The sequence below is a fragment of the Lithobates pipiens genome, unplaced genomic scaffold, assembly GCF_037356315.1.
Source record: "Lithobates pipiens isolate NorthernLeopardFrog02 unplaced genomic scaffold, aLitPip1_a1.2 Scaffold_51, whole genome shotgun sequence".
In the NCBI taxonomy this organism is placed as follows: Eukaryota; Metazoa; Chordata; class Amphibia; order Anura; family Ranidae; genus Lithobates; species Lithobates pipiens.
Window position 1 is genome coordinate 3,290,074 of NW_027507874.1, and position 7,317 is coordinate 3,297,390.

General features: G+C 41.1%; 1 protein-coding gene across 1 annotated transcript in view; it reads right to left on the minus strand.

The window, feature by feature from the left end:
- LOC143957107 (uncharacterized) overlaps positions 1 to 6,822 on the minus strand; it is a 30,912-nt gene extending 24,090 nt beyond the window's left edge. The window contains exon 1 of the mRNA XM_077467253.1: positions 6,682 to 6,822. The gene's annotated coding sequence lies outside the window, so the exon portion shown is untranslated. The remainder of the gene's footprint in view (positions 1 to 6,681) is intronic.
- Positions 6,823 to 7,317: the final 495 nt, after the last annotated feature.

Here is a 7,317-nt window from a genome sequence, read left to right on the forward strand (position 1 = left end):
AGTGTCACTGATCTGCTCCCTGTCTTCGGAAGCAGAGATCAGTGGCGTGTCACACACAGCCCCCCCCCACAGTTATAAACACTCCCCAGGTTCAACTCCATGAAATGGAGGCATTTGTGAAGATGCCTTGAGGGGTATGGTTTTAAAGATAGGTTCATTAAATGGGTCAGGCTCCCTTTATCAAGACCCCTCAGCAAGAGTAGTGGTCAACGTTTGGCCTTCGGAGAGGTTTGGCCTCTCTTGAGGCACGCGTCAAGGATGTCCGCTATCCCCCTTACTTTACGTGCTCGCTGCGGAACCGCTAGCTATCTCCATATGCGGCAACAATGAGATCGGAGACCTAAATAGGGGAACATTAGAGGAGAAAATTAGCATGTATGCCGACGATACCCTATTGTACCTGGCGGATTCGGGCCCTTCCCTTAAACTTGCACTAGATACGATTAAACTATTTGGATCATTCTCGGGCCTTAAGATAAATTAGGGCAAGTCCCAAGTCCTTCCAAATGACTACTTCCCACCCTCTAAGGAACAAGGCCGACTCCCCCTTCTTAGAGCGAGTACCATGAAGTATCTTGGGATCCTTATCTCCAGAACACCGGCTGACTACATTGCTCTAAACATTGAACCGCTGTACATCTTAATTAAATCTAAAATACAAATATAAAGGAAAAAAACCGCGCTCGACAACGGTGGGAAGTAAGAGAGAATAGTAATAACAGTAGCTACAACTAAATACTAGTTATATCATTAGGTTGCTGCCCCCCACAAAAGAAAGAAACTCCAAAAGGAGTTTCCTCCAAGAAATAATAACAATATGATAACCAGGGTAATTGGCGCTACCTACAAGTAAAACTCCTTATATGTATGTATATCAATATATAATTCCGAATATATCATGTATTCATCTAGAAGAATATATATATAATAGAAGGAGGCATAACCCCAAAAGACTACCAGTCTGTGATTTAAAATTTACAAGCTACTCAGAAGTCCCAAAAAACAACAAAGTTCCTATTAGAGATTAGTTCCTGGGATTAACAAATAGTTCCAATAAGCAAAAGAAAAGGAAAAAACGAAAACCAAACAACAAACTAGAAACCAAAAGAATTTTTTGTATCTGTATCGCTAAGAGACAGTATTCCCTAAAGTCGCATTAATGCCAAAGTGTGGTTTGAGTAGGCAAATTCCCAGTAAGAGGCGTATGTAAATGTGCTAGTGAACTTATAATCCCAAATATGCAAACTGTAAGTGTAAAACGCTAATGTAGATACATATGAAATTTTTTTCCTAAAGTCGCATTATCGCCAAGATGTGCAAAAAACCAAGTAGAAGGTGTATATAAATGTGCTTAATGAGATTAAAATACACACTACAAAATTCAAATTATACAACCTATACATGCAATGTGCTAATATAAGCATATATATATGAAAAAACAAAAATTATTAATAATATATAGAAATTATATCAAAAATATATATCAAAAAAGTGCAGGTGAAAAAACAAAGGATAAAAAAATGTGTACAAAAAAGAAGAAAGAATATATATATATATGGAAAAAAAAAAATATATATATATATATAAAAAAGCAAAGGGTCTCTTAAATAAACAATAAATCACAAAAAATACAAAAATAGTGTCCAAATTTCCAAAAAATCTCTTCAACAGTGCAATTACAGAAAGTTCAAAAGATGTGACTAAAGTGCTTCTCGTGCAATCTCCAACGTGACTTCTGTGTTCCCCCACAAGGTCCCCCACTCACCAGAAGAATACACCCCTGCAGGGGTAATTCGCCTTGGAATCAAAGTCTACCGATAACCAGCTCTTCATTCGCATCCAGAGAGAGTTTTTTCAGTCCCTGCTGATGTCCAGCTCCTCAACCGCAGCCAAGGGGGAGATTTCCTCATAGGAAAAAAATTGTAGTCTCCATAGTGTGATTTGTATAAAAAATCAATTTATTGCCACAAAAATATAAACAAATAAAAACATAAAAAATGATAAAACGGGAAAAAACAATTCTCATATGTTGAGACAAGATGTGGAACCACAGTCCATTAAAAAAACCTTTCAGCCTCCATATATAAATGATAACGTTCCAGGAAAAAAATATAAATAAAAAATCCTAGAACAGGGCTGAGAGAAAAGGTAATAACCATACGCTAATGGCACTTTATCCCAGATAACACAAAGGACTAGACACCAAAAAATATTAGTAATGTCCCAGGATATAACCTGTTGTTTAGAGTCACTCCAGTGTTTGTAAGTCCCTCAGGGATAGAGCCCTTCTAGCGCGAAAAAATAATCCGAACGTGGAAGCCGCCCGGTGGACACGCAGCTACGGCTTGCACTCCAACTGCGCTCCAACGAACGGAACTGACGTAATAGGCGTAACTCCGTCGAATGCGTTTCGTCATTGACGTCTTCAGCGGCGGTTGAAGACGTCAATGACGAAACGCGTTCGACGGAGTTACGCCTATTACGTCAGTTCCGTTCGTTGGAGCGCAGTTGGAGTGCAAGCCGTAGCTGCGTGTCCACCGGGCGGCTTCCACGTTCGGATTATTTTTTCGCGCTAGAAGGGCTCTATCCCTGAGGGACTTACAAACACTGGAGTGACTCTAAACAACAGGTTATATCCTGGGACATTACTAATATTTTTTGGTGTCTAGTCCTTTGTGTTATAGGGGATAAAGTGCCATTAGCGTATGGTTATTACCTTTTCTCTCAGCCCTGTTCTAGGATTTTTTATTTATATTTTTTTCCTGGAACGTTATCATTTATATATGGAGGCTGAAAGGTTTTTTTAATGGACTGTGGTTCCACATCTTGTCTCAACATATGAGAATTGTTTTTTCCCGTTTTATCATTTTTTATGTTTTTATTTGTTTATATTTTTGTGGCAATAAATTGATTTTTTATACAAATCACACTATGGAGACTACAATTTTTTTCCTATGAGGAAATCTCCCCCTTGGCTGCGGTTGAGGAGCTGGACATCAGCAGGGACTGAAAAAACTCTCTCTGGATGCGAATGAAGAGCTGGTTATCGGTAGACTTTGATTCCAAGGCGAATTACCCCTGCAGGGGTGTATTCTTCTGGTGAGTGGGGGACCTTGTGGGGGAACACAGAAGTCACGTTGGAGATTGCACGAGAAGCACTTTAGTCACATCTTTTGAACTTTCTGTAATTGCACTGTTGAAGAGATTTTTTGGAAATTTGGACACTATTTTTGTATTTTTTGTGATTTATTGTTTATTTAAGAGACCCTTTGCTTTTTTATATATATATATATATATATATATATATATATATATATATATATATATATATTTTTTTTTTTCCATATATATATATATATTCTTTCTTCTTTTTTGTACACATTTTTTTATCCTTTGTTTTTTCACCTGCACTTTTTTGATATATATTTTTGATATAATTTCTATATATTATTAATAATTTTTGTTTTTTCATATATATATGCTTATATTAGCACATTGCATGTATAGGTTGTATAATTTGAATTTTGTAGCGTGTATTTTAATCTCATTAAGCACATTTATATACACCTTCTACTTGGTTTTTTGCACATCTTGGCGATAATGCGACTTTAGGAAAAAAATTTCATATGTATCTACATTAGCGTTTTACACTTACAGTTTGCATATTTGGGATTATAAGTTCACTAGCACATTTACATACGCCTCTTACTGGGAATTTTCCTACTCAAACCACACTTTGGCATTAATGCGACTTTAGGGAATACTGTCTCTTAGCGACACAGATACAAAAAATTATTTTGGTTTCTAGTTTGTTGTTTGGTTTTCGTTTTTTCCTTTTCTTTTGCTTATTGGAACTATTTGTTAATCCCAGGAACTAATCTCTAATAGGAACTTTGTTGTTTTTTGGGACTTCTGAGTAGCTTGTAAATTTTAAATCGCAGACTGGTAGTCTTTTGTGGTTATGCCTCCTTCTATTATATATATATTCTTCTAGATGAATACATGATATATTCGGAATTATATATTGATATACATACATATAAGGAGTTTTACTTGTAGGTAGCGCCAATTACCCTGGTTATCATATTGTTAAAATACAAATATGGTCCCGACTACCGCTAGGTGTATGGGGACGGATTAACGTGATAAAAATGGTTCTGCTCCCCAAAATACTATATATTCTATGGCACTCTCCAGTATACATTCCTCTCAAATACTTTCGAAGCTTTGAAGCCCTTCTTAAACCCTTTATTTGGGGTAGCAACAGGCATAAACTAGCTTGGCGCACGCTTGTCAATCCCACGGACCTAGGGGAAACAGCCATGCCAGAAACACTCCCCAGGGCACACTTAACCCCTACACTGCCCCCTAGTGGTTAACCCCCTCACTGCCAGTGACATTTACACAGGAATCAGTGCATTTGTATAGCACTGATTGCTGTATAAATGACAGTGGTCCCAAAAATGTCTGATCTGTCCGCCATAATGTCGCAGTCACGATAGAAATCGCTGATCACCGCCATTACTAGTAAAAATAAAAAAATAAATATGAATAAAAATGCCATAAACTATTACCATTTTGTAAACACTATAACTTTTGTGCAAACCAATCAATAAATGCTTATTGTGATTTTTTTTTTTACCAAAAATATGTAGAATACGTATCGGCCTAAAATGAGGAAGACATTTTTTTTATACGTTTTTGGGGGATATTTATTATAGCAAAATGTAAAAAAGAATGTGTTTTTTTTTCAAAATTGTCTCTCTCTAAAAACCGCAGAGGAGATCAAATACCACCAATAGAAAGCTCTATTTGTGGGAAAAAAAGGACGTCAATTTTGTTTGGGAGCCACGTCGCACGACCGCGCAATTGTCAGTGAAAGCGACGCAGTGCCGAATTGCAAAAAGTGCTCTGGTCGTTGGCCAGCAAAATGGTTCGGGACTTAAGTGGTTAAAGAATTTTTTAATCCAATACATTAAGGTGAAAAAACACCTGGCAGTGACTGGCCCCCAGTGAGTCCCCAGTTTTTCTTACCTGAGCCCTGGAACTTGACCCGGCGGGGACTGCTCGGGGGTGCTTGGCTCTTGACTGGCTAGATAGCAGCACAGCCATTAGTTTCCGCTGCTGTCAATCAAATCCAAGGACACGGGCGCCGGGGCTGGGTCATACATCCGGTGGCTATGGACACTGAATGCTGGACTCAGTAGTGCGCCCGCAAGAGGTAACCCCCTCGGGGGTCCTATGCATTAAGGTGAAAAAACAACCCCTTTAAAGGGGTGTTCCAGTGGGGGAAATTATTTTTTTTTTAAAGTCAGCAGCTAAAAAAAAAAAAGTAGCTGCTGACTTTTAATAAGGACACTAACCTCTCCAGGGCACCCGCGATGTCAGCCCTCCTGAGGCCGACCCGTCCCTCGGCGCCACCATCCTCACTAAGGGAAACAAGCAGTGGAGCCTTGAGGTTTCACTGCCCCATTTCCTGCTGCACATGCGCGAGTCGAGCGGCGCTTTGTGAATGGGACGCGCTGTGTTAGCAAACACACAGTTCCCAGAACACAGCGCGCCCCATTACCCAGAAGACTGAAGATCACCGCGGAGTAGGAAGAGGCAGATTAGGAAGACTGCCTAGCAACAGGGGTTTCTGGTAAGGTAAAATTATTATTATTTTTTTCAACAGTTTTTTTTTTTTTTTTACGAATATTAATGCTATTTTTATTTTCTATTTTTAGGGTGGCCCTCCACTTTAAATAATTAATATATAACCTGCTTTTTATTGTTTTCTATTATTATAAGCCGACAAAAAAAAAGAAGCAAAAACATCTTTTTTATTTTTTTTGAGTAATCTTTGGGTAGTTGGGGCGCAGTCCATCAAGTACTGTAAAATACAGAGGGGGGGTCGGAGCCTTTCCCTCAATCCTCTAGTGGGGGGCGTAGCTGGGAACCCTCTACATGACCCGTTGCCATTGCGATCTTCCACCGTCGTGACAGCCTCCTCTGCCCTGGGGGGAAGACACAATGTCCAGCAGTACTTATCTTTGCAGGCAGAGACCAGTCACATGACCGCCGATCTGATCACATGATCGGCCCTGAAAAGAGATCGTCAATGAGTTCCAATCCTCAAGGTGCCCCAACAGGTCATGTTTTCAGGATTTCCCTCCGTTGGTAAACACCAAGGCAGTGAAACTGGGCAAAATAATGTAGAGCCTGAAAACATGAGCTGTTGCGGTGCCTTGAGGTCTGGAGTTTAGAAACACAGATGTATCTGAATGTTTGTCATGTGACCGGCAGCCTAGGCACGCCATGACGTCACCGACCGCCCCGGATCCCTTTCTAAGCAGGACTTCCGTTAAGAATTCATGGCTCTCCAAGAACGGGGCTTTTCGGGGTCTTCAGTTGATACCCCAATCCGGAGGTCACCCCCCCCCCCCCCCCCCCAATGAGACCTGTGTGAGAACTGACCACCCAAAGCACGTTGGTCTACCTCATGTCCCCGGAACAGAACACCCCTCACCACCACTGACTATGAAGTTCACCATCAGTATTGGTGTTAGTGGGGGTTAATTGGAACCCAGGACGCAGAGGACTACAACTCCCAGCATTCCCTGCCTCTCTCCAGCTCAGTGGGGCATTCTGGGACATGCAGTCCTTCCACGGCTTAGGTGTCTGACGGTTCACACGTTTTACCTGGACAATAGAGAGGAAAGACCGGGCCGAGGCATTTGCAGCACGCTGACGGCGGAAATTTCCGGCTTTTCTGGGCTCCTGCCAATGCCTCACACCTGCAACCTTCCGCACCGGAAGTGCCTCTGCTGCCATTCAGGAGAGGCGGGGAGGGGGGGGGGGGTGTAGAGCCGCCTCGTGACGTCGCGGCAAGGAAGCGGCTGAGCCGCCATCTTGCTTGTGGGCGAAGCTGCCCACGCTGAGTGGCTTATAAAAGGGCAAAGTATATTACATGGAATAGCAATATAATAATAATAAAACATGTTATATTGACTGATATATTACGAGTATTAAGCAAGCATGTCCTGAATCCCACAGGACTTTCCCAGCATTTAAAGGACTAGTTCACAAAAACTGCCTGTCCAGATAACCTCTGTAAGACCCCTTTCACATTGGGGCCACGCTAGCGCTAAAATGCCACTCGTTGTAAGTGGCACTTTTGGCATTGTTTAACCACTTCAATACAGGGCACTTTCGCCCCCTTCCTTCCCAGCCCAATTTTCAGCTTTCAGCGCTCTAGCGCTTTCAGTGACAATTGCGCGGTCGTGCTACACTGTACCCAAATGAAATTTTTATCATTTTGTTCGCACAAATAGAGCT